Here is a 17778-nt window from a genome sequence, read left to right on the forward strand (position 1 = left end):
GTAAGAAGTTTGCTTCGGTCAGTTGTACTTCAAGTAGCGAGGATATGATCAATCATAATGTTGAATCGCTTAAAGGGGAAGGAAACTAAAAATATGTTGTACATAAATTAATTATTATCTACTATAATTGTAAATCGTATTCATTTTCATAAAAAAAACCCTCAGAACAATGCATAAATAAAGAAAATTGATCGCTTAATTTAATATTTCCCGCCGCTATGGGAGCTGCCATTGAACCTCAATATATGACGTCACACCATCGATTCCGGTTTGTTTTATCAACAAAGCATCAGTATATAATCAAATCATGATTTTCGTTCTAATTGAAACGATATCGACTTAAGACCGCTTTTTTACCTTTAACTTTCCACTAAACGACAAACCAACCTCAAACGGAGTATGTTCGTTGAAATCAAAACACGGAAAATAGTGTCGGGGTCGGAGGAATCTCAGCGTAGATGCCACGTCTGCCGTCGTTATTTCGATATGATAATTCTGACCTTAGAGAAAGTATTTCATCATCCCGATTACAAATTATAACATACTTATTTTGTAAGCGAAGAATTTGACTTGGAATAAAAATTTACTCGAGGCTGTTTTCAACTTTGAATGATAGCAGATTTACTCGAGGCTGTTTTCAACTTAGTAGTAGATTAACAACTGTCATTTATTTCATTAAAATGCAAATATTTATGCATGCATGTATTTATTCTTTAGATTGACGTGTGAACCTTAACATTATTAATTTTCTTCAGTCGATTACTCGAGTAACAGAAAGGCACAACTTAGCGTTTTATTCAGCGCACTGTGTACATTGTGTATGTATGCCTCCAGTAAATACAATTTCTCTAACTTAAAACATGCATTAAATTTAATTATGTAGTTTATTTTCAAAGCAGCATGACCACATGTAATAAATTAAACTACTTTATTAATATAAATTAAATATGTGCTTGACTAAATTCCCTTCCCCTTTTAAAAACTTGCAAGTCAGTGTGTCAGAATTTGTTTCACCTAGCAGTCATGCAAGAGCCCATGTAACTTTTTTGCTCTGTGCTAGGGCAGGTACAGACTTTTAGTAGTACCCCTGTTATAAATAAAGGACATTCAGTGTATATGGGAGGTGCTCAAGGTAACGTGAATAAAGACTGCATCTGTTTATTGACCTACCTCAAGCTTTTGATGTCCTCTTCCAGACGTCTATGCCTGGCGGGTCTTCATGCAATCCTGAAGGTAGTAATATGGTTGTTTCTGAGGGCTTACCAAGGGTCTACACTTTCCATGGATGTATGGTGTTAGGTACTGTTGCCATTGCCCTGTTATTCGCATCTTGATGTCCTGGCCTCTAAATCATTGCCTGTCGATTGCAAATACTAAGATAGCGGTGCAAACTGTAACCTCCAACAGAAGACGATGGTTCAACAACCTCAAATCTGCCCTACGCCTGCAGTCCTGTCAGCCATTTTAAAAAAGAAAGAACGGAAGATTGAGTATATGCATCCAACCTACCCGATTGGTATTTCCTAGTTGCTCAACCCTGATGATTCGCACAGCTGTACACGCGAGCCCGGGGATATACAGAGTGAACAGCCAAGAAGCAAACCTACAGGGACCTGACGTATGATAGAACACTGGAAGTCATTTCTGTTTAAGTTTGAGCGATTATTCCATAATCAGCAACAATCTGAAGTAGAGCAGCATGACCAGTTGTTTCCGAAAACGTGAGCTTTCATTCGGTATTTTATTAAAGGTTTTTCAAAGTTGTTATCCTCGTACCAAAGGACTGCTTATCCCTTAAAGGAGCAGCGAGTCACTACTAAAACGAACCAGAAAATCAGCCTTAGGGACATCTTGTGTTCGGCAGGCGGTTAAGATTGTTCGGATCTTTTCTGATTCACCCGCTAAACATCCAGTCTGCAACTTAGCACAGCAGAGAGTACCTGTTCCAGTGGGCTGACAGAATCCTTACTCTGGTCACTTCTGCTTTTCCAGGTCCGCTGGATGTGCATGTCTAAGCCATACTTAGCCTGTGCTTTGGAGCAGAGGACCAAAACGCTGGCTGTGTGCCCTTTATAGATATTACTGCTGTTCATATATTAGTAATGAGTAAATATACATTTTAAGGTACGTTTTGAAAAAAAAAATACATTTAAGCATTTACCTGAATTGGACATATTAGCTTCAATCAATCTGACCAATATATAACTTTCGCTGATTTCATATCCTTAGTTCTTCAGCATTAGTTAACAAATATCGTCTGACTAAATAACAACCTTAGGTATGAACTCAATTGTTGATTATAAACATAGAGAAATTAAAAATCAACGAATGTCACAATGAAAAAAACAAGGAACATGGCTATTGAATAATTTTAATATTTCTTGCAATTAAAAAATAACAGCTTCAATACTTACTCTGTCAAGGTTATTATGCATCTTTTGTATATGATCTTGCAAATTTTACAAACACAAAAGCTCAACTTCACTAAAGTTAATAGCTAATTCAAAAAACATTGACGATTATATGTGAAATGAAAATAAATAATTTTTGTCTATACCGATTAAATATAATCCTCTTAACTCTGTGTTCAAATGCAATATCTCACTAAGATACCTACAATTCTATGATCTTTGGTTCCATAACATGACCAGTCAGACCCTGGAATCAAGGGCGATGGTCTTTAGTTAATTCAACGTTAGCAAACACGGGGAAGATACTAACTTTGAAGCATAAATTTACGGGTAAAAATTATTCCTGAACTGCAATTAAATTTGAATTTTATATTTATAAAGGTTATCCTAGATAGCTTCCAATACATAATATATTGCTATTAAAGATGGTGATGATAGAAATTAAAAATAATTATTTACTTTTGATTAAATTGCTATCATTGTAAACAGATATTGGATATGTTTATAAGTTAAATAAAACAGTTATACATATGCAAGCACGACAGTTTAAAATATCCATGTGTCTTTACCGAGTATATGTCAATTATTTTACGTTCATGCAGCATCAAGTGGGGTTTTTTTGTCTTAGAATATTTGCTGGAAGTATTTGCCGAACAACCAAAAATCAAAATTAACGCTAGAGCAATCTTTTGGTAAATTTTAAGTTTCTGTGTTTTATATCCAGAAACTCTCATTCATACCAAAGGACATCATTACATTATGACAGGTTCAAATTGCATTCGTTTCTCATATTGAGCAACCGATTTTGATGCATGGTTACATTCATTCATGTACCGGTATATCCTACGTGTATATTTTTGGTATTATGTGTAATATGTATAATCATTAGTTTTCATTTTTAAGGAATTGTTGCAGTTCTAGACAATTTGCATAACTGTACTGTTCATTGAAACATACTTTTCTGTTACATACCTTGCATTGTACTATAACATTTGTATAAATCTATTTACACATGTTGTTTATAATGTCATAATATGTCCGTTTTTAGCAGATAAAGAGAGAAAGATAATATTAACAATAGGTAAATGATAATGAAAATACAAAACGTGCAATTATTCTATTCCGAAACTAAAATGAAAATACGGAACAATTATCATGCAACAATGGTTTAATTCAAATCATGTAACATTAAGTTCTGTTGAACGCAAAAGTAACATGTCACAAAAGTATCCACATAATGAAAATCACATATAGGTTATAGGCTTATATAACTACAATGACTTAGTTTCATATTATACAATTATCACACTGATACTTTCCCATCACTATCAATACTTCAATGTGAGTAATATGTCCATGGTGTAATAGTTACGTTAAAAGGTGAAAATGTATAGCTGATTACGACCGGTTAAGACAAAGAAAACCTTGTATTTGTATTATTGTAAAACAAAGTTTCTGTCAACAAAACTTTAATTGGACTAATGTATAGAATTCAAGTATTCCAATGAAACAAATATATTTGATATCAACTTGGCAACAAAATTTTAAAATGTTGCATTCTTTGTTGCATTGTATGCCGAACAGGGAATATGAATACCAGGAATATTTATACACAGCTATGAAAGGTAAGAAATCGGAATTATATGCACCAAAAGCTACTTTTCTCAAGTTTGCGTTTGCAACGTTAGATAATATCCAATAGATACATGTAAACGCCAAAAATATCTAATACAATAGTTGGACAAACCAAAATATTTTTGTGTCAGGCAGTTTACATACAGTTAAGACTTTATAATCCATATTGTAAAACAAAATTTATAACTAAATATTTATATACTAGTCTCTAATTCTGGTTATAACACTTTATTTGATTGGCAAAATATATTCATCAAAATTGTCATTAATAACTTGCTAAGAAGAACACAAAGTTTACAATACGTCCAAAACTTGTAAATCCGATTTAATATTATTCAAATTAATGCGTCTTACTGTTTGAGTTTACTTATAGCAAAGTATATCAACAAGAATCAATCCAAATTTTATGTTATACAAGGGAAAATGGTACTGTTTACGCGTTTTTTATTAACCGATATTCTGATTAAACAGCTTAAGTTTTCTCAATTACCTAAGAGTAAGATGATCCACAAACTTGTTACTGATTTAAACGGTTAAGATGTTTTTGAAAGTTTTGTAAGATGTATGTTATATTTTAATATCATTACTTTTCAAAATGTAAACAACAAATTTTTTTCTAAAGGAATGCTTTGTTGGCAATATCATCGATAATAAAAATTATACTTTTTAAAAGAGAAAAATAAACATGGGGATGCTGAAAAGGTATTGGAAAAAGAGTTTAAAAACAAACAAAAATGATGGACTTGGCAGTCATTGCAAGAGCACAAAGAGATACCCTTGAGCAGAGATCATTTGTAGAAAAATACCAGGGATCAGTCGATGACTCATTAAAATATTTCCATTCTTGTGGAAGTGTTTATTTGTAAGTACTGGGTAGTTAAAAAATGAAATGATTCTTAATAATTTTAATTATTAAACATTAAGATAAATAATATCAGACTTTTCAAAGGAATACTTTATGAGAGAGGAAAAGAAACAAAAATATCGATGTTTTAATTAAATAATTGTTTCCATATATTCCATCTTCTTTAAGACATTCGTTACGATTGATAATTTTAATTAAGGTGTTAAAAATATTAATTATACATATTTTTTTAAGATTTAGAAAGAGTTCTTTCTTTCAAAGCCAAATTTGAAAAAAAAGATATTAATGATTGATGGGAGACAGTCATGAGTAGAGGGACGATTTTCACGGATGAAAATTAAGAAACTGTTAGATATATTATACTAAAATATATTTGTTTAAATATTTCGAGTATCTTTCAATTTACATGAAAACTAATAAATATTAGATAATACAATAATATAATGATACTATTTTAATGAGGCGAAGGTCGTAGCTTATTCAATGAAGATAAAGATTCAAAATTCCCGTCTGATATTATGTTTTATCTTGTACAGAATCAAGTGGTAACCATAGATACGCTCGTCAAACTGAAGAATGCATTGGAATACAAGGCCCCAAAGAATCCAGTTCTGTCACTACATGCAGGTATGTTTTTGACAGACATTTTATCAGTGTGAAAAATGAAAAAAACCTTAAAGTTATTAGCTGTGTTGCACATAATGATTGTATATTTATTATGGGCTAGTGAATGGAATGGAATGAAGAGCAAGAAAGAAGATCCTCCCAGACTAATTGCCGTGCTCAGCTCACAAGGAGCACTACAAAACATATACGTTGTTGGAGCTGGTCAGAAACTTGAGACACAAACTTTTCTTTTGCAAGATAGATTCTTAAAACTGCTATGTGCGTATTACGCCTGGGATGCCATACCCCAATTTTTTTTATCTTTTAGGATTTATTCAGCACCATGTCTTGGGGGACAAAAAACAGAGTTCATTACTTCAGACAATTATCTAAAGTTTTGCAAACGTTTCGAGTCCATGTAATATGGACAAGTTGGTAAGTTAAATGCAAATCATCTTTGACACCATTACCAATATTGTTTCGTGAGGATACATTTATACCCAAAGATTGTATATAACATGACCTGTATTCATATGCATTTGAAACTTTTTTCGCAAGGAGACAGTGCAATCTATTCAAAACAGAGTATTAGAACCAACATGCAAATTCGTCCATTATATGTCAACCTATATGCATGTAGGAATTAGAGAATTTTTCTTTCTGTAATTCGAGAATTTTTTCTTTTTGTTTAGCTCGTATATATTTCAAAATTAGAAAAATTAGATAAAAATATTTATGTTACGTACTTAAAAATTCCTTTAGAAAACACAAGAATTATTGACTTGATTGAATAATCTATACATTTATGTGTTGTACAACCTATACGGACATCCTTTAAATGAGTGAAAGTGTTAGATTTGATGAAAACCAAACATTAGAGTTCACAGTTTTTAAGAGGCAGAGGGCATTTCGATGGAAGTAGGGCAGAATGCCAGAGAGGCTCTGAAACTACTTCTGTTCACTTACTACACATTGGATCTTAATTATCCAAAGCAGTACCAGCTTCTTGGATTCCTTCAACACTACATATTAAATGATCGATCCAACGATTTCTTCATGTGTTCTAATTATCTAAAGTTCACAAAGACACTGGATAAAAAGATGACACACCAAGAATTATAGAGGATGATAACATTCCAAGAGTTGTTTTCAGCTTTAACAGCATAGAAACTCTTTCTCGGATCCTACTTGCGTTGTATATTTGTCCTGTTGTTTATGGACCAGATTTATAGGTCTAATTTTATGAGATTTTACTGAAGTACTTTTTGTTAATCATGTGTATCAATGCAATTGCACAAAATTAAATTTCAAAGAAAATCTTGTCGTAAAATTGACAAAACACATAACTCTACAATTTAAATGAACTTTTAATCAGGAATTTTTATCTTTTATCTAAATTACAATTATGGTTTATACAATTTGAAAACATAACTAGTATGCATGTGTGAATCTGTATAACATTTATTATTATTTTTTTTTTTTACAAGTATTGACATTTAGTGGAAACACTCATTAAAGTGTTTACTTTCAATTTCAATCAATGTGTTTGTTTTTTAAATTGTAGAGTGTAAACAACGATATGTAATTTATGACAGGACTGGTGAGAGGCATGAATGCACAAATGTTCTGTGCTTTTTGTAATTTTTTAAAAACCACATTGCTGAGAATTTAGTCCTCAATGCCATAAATGCGTTTAAAGATGTGTTTAGATTCTAAACACATTTAGATTGGCATGTTTAAAATCTAAACACGCCATCTTGATACATGTTAAGGAAATGAACACATTTCTAAATACGTTTAGCTAGAAAACATGTTACAATTATAAACACGTTTAAAATTTATTACATCCGTGGCGTTTAAAAAAACGTTTAGGACCTAAACATAATTCTTACAGTGAATTGTTATAGTTTCTCGCAGTTAATAATTCGATATCTTTGCATTTTCTTATATTGTTGCATACAATTCCATTTATTTCTGATGGTGGTACAAGATCTCAGTTTGGAAATAGGCAGAAGAATCATGTCAGCAACATCAAGGGTAACCTTTCGAATTTAAATTTTCATTGAATGAAATGGAGTCGAAGGATTAGTTTCAGATGTTGAGATTTTAAACATGTTGGAGACAAATCAAAATGGAAGGGATTATGTGTTTACCTCCTAAACATAATGGCTTATTATGTTTTAGATAAAGAATGCTTCAGTAAACATGTTTAAGCATGAAGAACTTTTTTAGGCGAAATGTGTAAAAACTATTTTTCACAAATTTGTATTGAAAACTGTTCTCGAATGAATAAATATCTTTTTTACAGTGTAAGCACAGAAAAGAAAGTAAAGATAAGAAGCCCTATGAAAGAAACAACGATTCAGGGCCAACAACAGTCATTTGGAACTATCTTTACCGTTTCGACAATTCACAAGATGTCATTCAGGACCATGGAACTACCCTAATACACCAGGATCACAATCACAAAATATTCAACTATAACCAAAATCCATAGAAATAACAGAATGTTCTTATTCTTTATTTTTATTCATAATTCTTCTTTTTAAAAGGAGATCAATCTCAAAATGGCCACGATCATCGAGCCCTGTGGAATTGGTCTTTACTGTAGTTAAGAGTAATGGTAGGATTCTATGTTTACAGGATTTTGATGTAGACATCATCAACAATATTAACAGTTACAAGATGATCTCTTCAAGTTTTAAAGTGCAAAACTGATTTCAAGAAAAACATATTTAAAAATTCAAATGATATATAGGTGAAATATAAAAGCATGTAGATGTTCTTTATGCCAGTAATACGGATACATATAATACCTTTTAACCTAACAATAAGACAGCAAAAAACCCAAATAAACCTGTAGCTGATTTACACGGTACAGATGTTAAATAGTGGACAGCGGGGTAGTTTCTAGTCCTGCTTAGAATAAGACAGCCAAAAGAACCCGTAACTGATATACACAGTATAGATGTTAGACAGGGAGGGTCAATTTCTAGTTCATCTTACAATAAGACAGCAAACAAACCTGTAAGTGATTTACACAGTACAGATGTTAGACAGGGAGGGTCAATTTCTAGTTCACCTTACAATAAAACGGTCAATAAACCTGTAACTGATTTACACAGTACAGATGATAGACAGGGAACGACAACTTCTAGTTCACCTTACAATAAGACAGCCAACAAACCTGTAAGTGATTTACACAGTACAGATGTTAGACAGGGAGTGTCAATTTCTAGTTCACCTTACACTAAAACGGTAAATTAACCAGTAAGTGATTTACACAGTACAGATGTTGGACAAGGAGGGTCAATTTCTTCTTCAACTTACAATTAGACAGCCAACAAACCTGTAAATTATTTACACAGTAAAGATGATAGACAGGGGGACAATTTCTTGTTCACTTTACAATAAGACAGCCACCAAACCTGTTTGTGATTTACACAGTACAGATGTTAGACAGGGAGGGTCAATTTCTAGTTCATCTTACAATAAAACGGTCAATTAACCTGTAGCTGATTTACACAATACAGATGATAGACAGGGAGGGTCAATTTCTAGTTCACAGCCAACAAACCTGTAAGTGATTTACACAGTACAGATGTTAGACAAGGAGGGTCAATTTCTAGTTCACCTTACAATAAAACAGCCAACAAACCTGTAAGTGATTTACACAGTACAGATGTTACACAGGGAGGGACAATTTCTAAATAGTGGACGGCAGTGTAGTTTCTAGTCCTGCTTAGAATAAGACAGCCAAAAGAACCCGTAACTGATTAACACCGTACAGATTTTAGACAGGGAGGGTCAATTTCTAGTTCATCTTACAATAAGACAGCCAACAAACCTGTAAGTGATTTACACAGTACAGATGTTAGACATGAGGGACAATTTCTAGTTCACCTTACAATAAAACGGTCAATATACCTGTAACTGATTTACACAGTACAGATGATACACAGGGAACGACAACTTCTAGTTCACCTTACAATAAGACAGCCAACAAACCTGTAAGTGATTTACACAGTACAGATGTTAGACAGGGAGGGTCAATGTCTAGTTCACCTTACAATAAAACGGTAAATAAACCTGTAAGTGATTTACACAGTACAGATGTTAGACAGAGAGGGTCAATTTCTAGTTCAACTTACAATTAAACGGTCAACAAACCTGTAAATTATTTACACAGTAAAGATGTTAGACAGGGAGGGTCAATTTCTAGTTCACCTTACAATAAAACGGTAAATAAACCTGTAAGTGATTTACACAGTACAGATGTTAGACAGGGAGGGTCAATTTCTAGTTCAACTTACAATTAAACGGTCAACAAACCTGTAACTGATTTACACAGTAAAGATGATAAACAGGGGGGGACAACTTCTAGTTCACCTTACAATAAGACAGCAAACAAACCTGTAACTGATTTACACAGTACAGATGTTAGACAGGGAGGGTCAATTTCTAGTTCACCTTACAATAAGACAGCCAACAAACCTGTAAGTGATTTACACAGTACAGATGTTAGACAGGGAGGGTCAATTTCTAGTTCACCTTACACTAAAACGGTAAATAAACCTGTAAGTGATTTACACAGTACAGATGTTAGACATGAGGGACAATTTCTAGTTCACCTTACAATAAAACGGTCAATTAACCTGTAGCTGATTTACACAGTAAAGATGATAGACACGGAGGGTCAATTAACTGATTAACAGAGAACAGATGTAGACAGGTAAGACAGGTAGACAGGTAAGGATATTTTCTAGTCAACCTTCTAATAAGAAGTCTACAACTACAAATCTTTTGTTTTTATCAAATATGAATAAACTATTTAAAGATATTCAGATTTAACTAAAAACACTTTTTATTTTTAAATTTTATATAATCATTTTATAATTTTTTATGAAATTTGATATTAATTTCAAAATTTAGATTCTGCATTAGCGGGTACTTGTTTTACCGAGCTCTTTTGGTCATATAGATGGGTTTCACATGGTGCACATGTTTTTGATATGCAGAATAGGATTAGTTAACATGCATAACTTTCAGTAATTTATAATTCTTAAGGAATTCATATTGTGCTCTAATTGGATTATAATTATGATGTTGACCAATATAGGTAAGTAAATATACATGTAGTAGCGCAATATTATGAAACACCGGTATTATTACTTTAACTGTGTATTTTATAAAATTTCTGAAACCGAATTCATATTGTGCTCTAATTGGATTATGAGTATGGTGTTGACCAATATAGGTAACTATAATTAAAGTAGTAGCGCAATATTTAAAGACATCGGTATTAGTACTTTAACTTTCTACTTTTTTTCACCAGTTTATAGAATTTTTGGCAAATCATTTTTATTAGATCGTTTGACAATTATGAAAAGTGTAAATATAAGGTTTTTTCATATTCAGAAAAGTCATTTTAGTTACAGTTTTAAAATGTGTGGCGGTTGACTTCTTAAATCAATATAATTAAGACTAATGTACGAAAAACATTAGGTCTTAGGAAAGGGGGAGTGAGGTGGTAGAATTTACCATGCTCGAAAGTACATGGGTTGATATCAATTGTTGTAGCCCAACGATGTTCACATTCAAGTTATATTATATGAAAGAGGGAGTTTGATCATTATCTTGGGAAAGATTTGACCAGTAAGCACTGTTTTTGTCAATCGCAAAAAAGTATAATTGTTGGGACTATAATAGACTACAGATGTTAGACAGGGAGGGACAGATTTTAGCCCACATTACAAGAACTTGTCACTGATTTACAGAATGCAGATGGTAGACCGGGAAGAACAGTTTCTATAGACAAACTTGCAATAAGACATTACATTAAGAAGTACCTGGTTTACACAGTCCAGAGGGACAATTTCTAACCCATCTTACAATTAAACAATCTACAACATGTAACTAATTAACACAGTACAGATGTGAGACATGGAGGGACACTTTCTAGTCAACCTTACAATCAGACAACCAATAAACTTGTACGTGATTTACACAGTACAGATGTTGAATAAGGAGGGAAATTTTCTAGTCCACCTTACAATAAGACAATCTACAGCTCCATTTTTTAAATTTAGAATTTAACAAGTTATATCTAAATATCTTGCTTTAATTTAAATATATCATCATCTTTTTTTAAAAATCTGTATTTACATCCATATCCTTTCTATTATTTATATTTATTTAATTCTAATTTTTGACATGACCTCACTGGTATGCGTCCGGTTACCAAAAAATAGAGGCATTGTCACCTGACTCGGTGTACTGCTGACCCTTATTTTGTAAGTTGCAAGACAACCCATAGGACCTGTACGAAGCATATTTGTGTACTTCATCCCATCTTCATTTGACATGAGTCACAGGTATTGAGGCTTCATCATCACGATATGGAAAGTAATACAGTACACCATAATATGTTCACCACAGGTTACAGGTAATTAATTAACCGCTATACTTTACTATATACAAACACACAAACCTGTAACTGATTTACACAGTACAAATGTTAGACATGGAGAGGCAGTTTCAAGCCCACCTTACAATAACACAGCCAATACACCTGTTACTAATGTATACAGTACAGATGTTAAATAAGGAGGAACAGTTTCTAATCAACCTCAACAATTACACAGCTAAAACACCCGTAACTGATTTACACAGTACAGATGAAAGACAGGAAGAGACAATTTCAGGTCCACCTTACAACAGGATAGCCAAAATACCTGAAACTGATTTACACAGTACAGATGATAAATAAGGAGGAACAGTTCCTAGTCAATCTTACGGTTTCTAGTCCACCTTACAATAAAAAAGCCAAAAAACCTGTAACTGATTTACACAGTACAGATTTTAGACAAGGCGGGGCAGATTCTTGTCCACCTTACAATAAGACAGCCAAAAACCCTGTAACTGATTTAAACAGTACAGATGATAAATAAGGAGGAACAGTTCCTAGTCAATCTTACGGTTTCTAGTCCACCTTACAATAAAAAAGCCAAAAAACCTGTAACTGATTTAAACAGTACAGATGATAGACAGGGAGGGACAATTTCTAGTCCATCTTACAATAAGCAATCTATAACTCCTTTTTTTTTTTAATTCAGAAATTAACAAGGAATATCTAAATATCCTGCTTTAATTTAAATATATCATCATCTTTTTTTTAAAAATCTGTATTTACATCCATATCCTTTCTATTATTTATATTTATTTAATTCTAATTTTTGACATGACCTCACTGGTATGCGTCCGGTCACCAAAAAATAGAGGCATTGTCACCTGACTCGGTGTACTGCTGACCCTTATTTTGTAAGTTGCAAGACAACCCATAGGACCTGTACGAAGCATATTTGTGTACTTCATCCCATCTTCATTTGACATGAGTCACAGGTATTGAGGCTTCATCATCACGATATGGAAAGTAATACAGTACACCATAATATGTTCACCACAGGTTACAGGAAATTAATTAACCGCTATACTTTACTATATACAAACACACAAACCTGTAACTGATTTACACAGTACAAATGTTAGACATGGAGAGGCAGTTTCAAGCCCACCTTACAATAACACAGCCAATACACCTGTTACTAATGTATACAGTACAGATGTTAAATAAGGAGGAACAGTTTCTAATCAACCTCAACAATTACACAGCTAAAACACCCGTAACTGATTTACACAGTACAGATGAAAGACAGGAAGAGACAATTTCAGGTCCACCTTACAACAGGATAGCCAAAATACCTGAAACTGATTTACACAGTACAGATGATAAATAAGGAGGAACAGTTCCTAGTCAATCTTACGGTTTCTAGTCCACCTTACAATAAAAAAGCCAAAAAACCTGTAACTGATTTACACAGTACAGATTTTAGACAAGGCGGGGCAGATTCTTGTCCACCTTACAATAAGACAGCCAAAAACCCTGTAACTGATTTACAACAGGATAGCCAAAATACCTGAAACTGATTTACACAGTACAGATGATAAATAAGGAGGAACAGTTCCTAGTCAATCTTACGGTTTCTAGTCCACCTTACAATAAGACAGCCAAAAACCCTGTAACTGATTTAAACAGTACAGATGATAGACAGGGAGGGACAATTTCTAGTCCATCTTACAATAAGCAATCTATAACTCCTTTTTTTTTTAATTCAGAAATTAACAAGTAATATCTAAATATCCTGCTTTAATTTAAATATATCATCATCTTTTTTTAAAAATCTGTATTTACATCCATATCCTTTCTATTATTTATATTTATTTAATTCTAATTTTTGACATGACCTCACTGGAATGCGTCCGGTCACCAAAAAATAGAGGCATTGTCACCTGACTCGGTGTACTGCTGACCCTTATTTTGTAAGTTGCAAGACAACCCATAGGACCTGTACGAAGCATATTTGTGTACTTCATCCCATCTTCATTTGACATGAGTCACAGGTATTGAGGCTTCATCATCACGATATGGAGAGTAATACAGTACACCATAATATGTTCACCACAGGTTACAGGTAATTAATTAACCGCTATACTTTACTATATACAAACACACAAACCTGTAACTGATTTACACAGTACAAATGTTAGACATGGAGAGGCAGTTTCAAGCCCACCTTACAATAACACAGCCAATACACCTGTTACTAATGTATACAGTACAGATGTTAAATAAGGAGGAACAGTTTCTAATCAACCTCAACAATTACACAGCTAAAACACCCGTAACTGATTTACACAGTACAGATGAAAGACAGGAAGAGACAATTTCAGGTCCACCTTACAACAGGATAGCCAAAATACCTGAAACTGATTTACACAGTACAGATGATAAATAAGGAGGAACAGTTCCTAGTCAATCTTACGGTTTCTAGTCCACCTTACCAAGCCAAAAAACCTGTAACTGATTTACACAGTACAGATTTTAGACAAGGCGGGGCAGATTCTTGTCCACCTTACAATAAGACAGCCAAAAACCCTGTAACTGATTTAAACAGTACAGATGATAGACAGGGAGGGACAATTTCTAGTCCATCTTACAATAAGCAATCTATAACTCCTTTTTTTTTAATTCAGAAATTAACAAGTAATATCTAAATATCCTGCTTTAATTTAAATATATCATCTTTCTTAGAAAATCTTTATTTACATCCATATCATTTCTATAATTTATTATTATTCAATTCTAAGCCAAAATACCAGAAACTGATTAACACAGTACTGGTATTAAATGAGGAACAGTTTTCTAGTCAACCTTCCAATAACGCAGCCAAAAAAAACCCATAACTGGTTTACACAGTACAGATGATAGACAGGGGGAACAGTACCTAGCTCACCTTAGAATAAGACAGCCAGTAAACCTGTAACTAATTTACACAGTATAGATGTTAAATAAGGATGGGCAGTTTCTAGTCAACTTTCAGCGCCTTGACACTATTACTATCAGCTCGGTTAATGATACAGATATAAATGCATGTTTGATGCTTGAGTAATAGGTTAGCGGCAGCAGACTTTAACCAACCACCCCCCCCCCCCCCGCTTAAAAAAAGAGTGGTTTTATAAGGGTTCTACGTTGTTAAATTATTTATTTTATAATATTAATTATGTGTGGTCATTTCATCAAGTTTGCTGGTGTGGACGTGTTTATTAAGAATTATTCATTTTAATTTTAGAAACGATAAACCAAGAATGCTACCATCGGCTATATTAAAAAGGAGGCACTCCTTAGTTGGGAAAAATATCCTTCCTGTAGTAAAAAAAAATGAGGACATACGCAGGCCAGCGATTGAACTGGTGTAGATTGAAATCGAACACGGCATTAGAGGAATTGTCCAATGCCGTGTTCGTGTCCAATGCACCCAAATTCAAAGAATTAACTAACGAGTCGGCGGAAGAGATTTTAGAAATGTCCGGAAAGGAGTTGTCTACAATCAATTTGAAATCACTCCTCCATTACACAATCCTGCTGGCCAATGAAACCGGGGCACCAGAAGGACAACAGTTAGTTGAGGACAACAAGGTACATACACAGCCAAAAATACCTGTAACTGATTTACACAGTACAGATGTTAGACAGGGAGAGGCAGTTTCTAGTCAACCTTACAATTAGACAATCTACATCCTGTAACTATTTACACAGTACAGATGTTGGAAAAAGAGGGGCAGTTTCAATCCCACTTTACAAGAAGATAGTCCACAAGCCTGTAACTGGTTTACACAGTATAGATATTAAATAAGGAGGGACAGTTTGTAGTCAACCTTACAATTACACAGCCAAAAATACATGTAACTGATTTAAACAGTACAGATGTTAGACAGGGAGAGGCAGTTTCTGGTCAACCTTACAGTTAGACAATCTACATTCTGTAACTATTTACACAGTACAGATGTTAAATAAGGAGGGACAGTTTCAAGCTCACCTTACAAGAAGATAGTCCATAAGCCTGTAACTGGTTTACACAGTATAGATGATAAATAAGGAGGGACAGTTTCTAGTCAAACTTACAATAACACAGCCAAAAATACCTGTAACTGATTTAAACAGTACAGATGTTAGACAGGGAGAGGCAGTTTCTAGTCAATCTTACAATTAGACAATTTGCATCCTGTAACTAGTTACACAGTACAGATGTTGGAAAGGGGGGGGGGGGGGGGGCCAGTTTCAAGCCCACCTTACAAGAAGATAGTCCACAAGCCTTTAACTGGTTTACACACTATAGATGTAAAATAAAGAGGGACAGTTTCTAGTACACAGCCAAAAATACCTGTAACTGATTTAAACAGTACAGATGTTAGACAGGGAGAGGCAGTTTCTAGTCAACCTTACAATTACACAGCCAAAAATACCCGTAACTGATTTAAACAGTACAGATGTTAGACAGGGAGAGGCAGTTTCTGGTCAACCTTACAGTTAGACAATCTACATTCTGTAACTATTTACACAGTACAGATGTTAAATAAGGAGGGACAGTTTCAAGCTCACCTTACAAGAAGATAGTCCATAAGCCTGTAACTGGTTTAAACAGTATAGATGATAAATAAGGAGGGACAGTTTCTAGTCAAACTTACAATAACACAGCCAAAAATACCTGTAACTGATTTAAACAGTACAGATGTTAGATAGGGAGAGGCAGTTTCTAGTCAATCTTACAATTAGACAATTTGCATCCTGTGACTAGTTACACAGTACAGATGTTGGAAAAGGGGGGGGGGGCAGTTTCAAGCCCACCTTACAAGACGATAGTCCACAAGCCTTTAACTGGTTTACACACTATAGATGTTAAATAAAAAGGGACAGTTTCTAGTCAACCTTACAATTGCACAGCCAAAAATACCTGTAACTGATTTAAACAGTACAGATGTTAGACAGGGAGAGGCAGTTTCTAGTCAATCTTACAATTAGACAATCTACATTTTGTAACTATTTACACAGTACAGATGTTGGAAAAGGGGGGGGGGGGGGGCAGTTTCAAGCCCTACTTACAAGAAGATAGTCCACAAGCCTGTAACTGGTTTACACACTATAAATGTTAAATTAGGAGGGACAGTTTCTAGTCAAACTTACAATAACACAGCCAAAAATACCTGTAACTGATTTACACAGTACAGATGTTAGACAGGGAGAGGCAGTTTCTAGTCTACCTTACAATTAGACAATCTACATTCTGTAACTATTTACACAGTACAGATGTTGGAAAAAGGGGGAGGCAGTTTCAAGCCCACCATACAAGAAGATAGTCTGGTTTACACAGTACAGATGTTAAATGAGGAGGGACAGTTTGTAGTCCACCTTGATTATAAGACAGCCAACAAACCTGTTAGTGATTTACATAGTACAGATGTTAGACAGGGAGCAACTGTTTCTAGTCCTTCTTACAATAATACAATAAAACAGCCAATAAATTGATTTACACAGCACAGATGTTAGATAAGGAGGAACAGTTTTTAGCCCACTTTACAAGAACCCGTAACTGATTTACACAGTACAGATGTTAGAAAAGGACGGGCAGTTTCAAATCAATTTTTTATTAAAGGTTGTTGGGCACATTAAAAGCTGTTCTTACAAAAACAACTCCAAATTGAAGATCTTTGTACATGTATATCAAATCAAAGTCAGTAAATCAGAAATGCATAACAATAACTTCACGGATCAGCACATTCCATCATTTATCATTTTATCATTTTCTTACAGCCGATGATGTTAGTTTACAAAGTTGTTGTAACAAACAATGCAAGGCAGTCATA

The 17778-nt window shown here is 33.9% G+C and overlaps 1 long non-coding RNA gene across 1 annotated transcript; it reads right to left on the bottom strand.

Moving 5' to 3' along the window:
* Positions 1–3561: 3561 nt before the first annotated feature.
* LOC128175708 (uncharacterized) lies at positions 3562–17267 on the bottom strand. The gene is made up of 2 exons (XR_008242715.1): positions 13570–17267; positions 3562–13435 (listed from the first exon to the last, which is right to left on the bottom strand). It is a non-coding gene; the product is annotated as an uncharacterized LOC128175708 (long non-coding RNA).
* Between the last annotated feature and the right edge of the window lie 511 nt (positions 17268–17778).

Source organism: Crassostrea angulata, chromosome 3 (genome assembly GCF_025612915.1).
Source record: "Crassostrea angulata isolate pt1a10 chromosome 3, ASM2561291v2, whole genome shotgun sequence".
Classification (NCBI taxonomy): domain Eukaryota; kingdom Metazoa; phylum Mollusca; class Bivalvia; order Ostreida; family Ostreidae; genus Magallana; species Magallana angulata.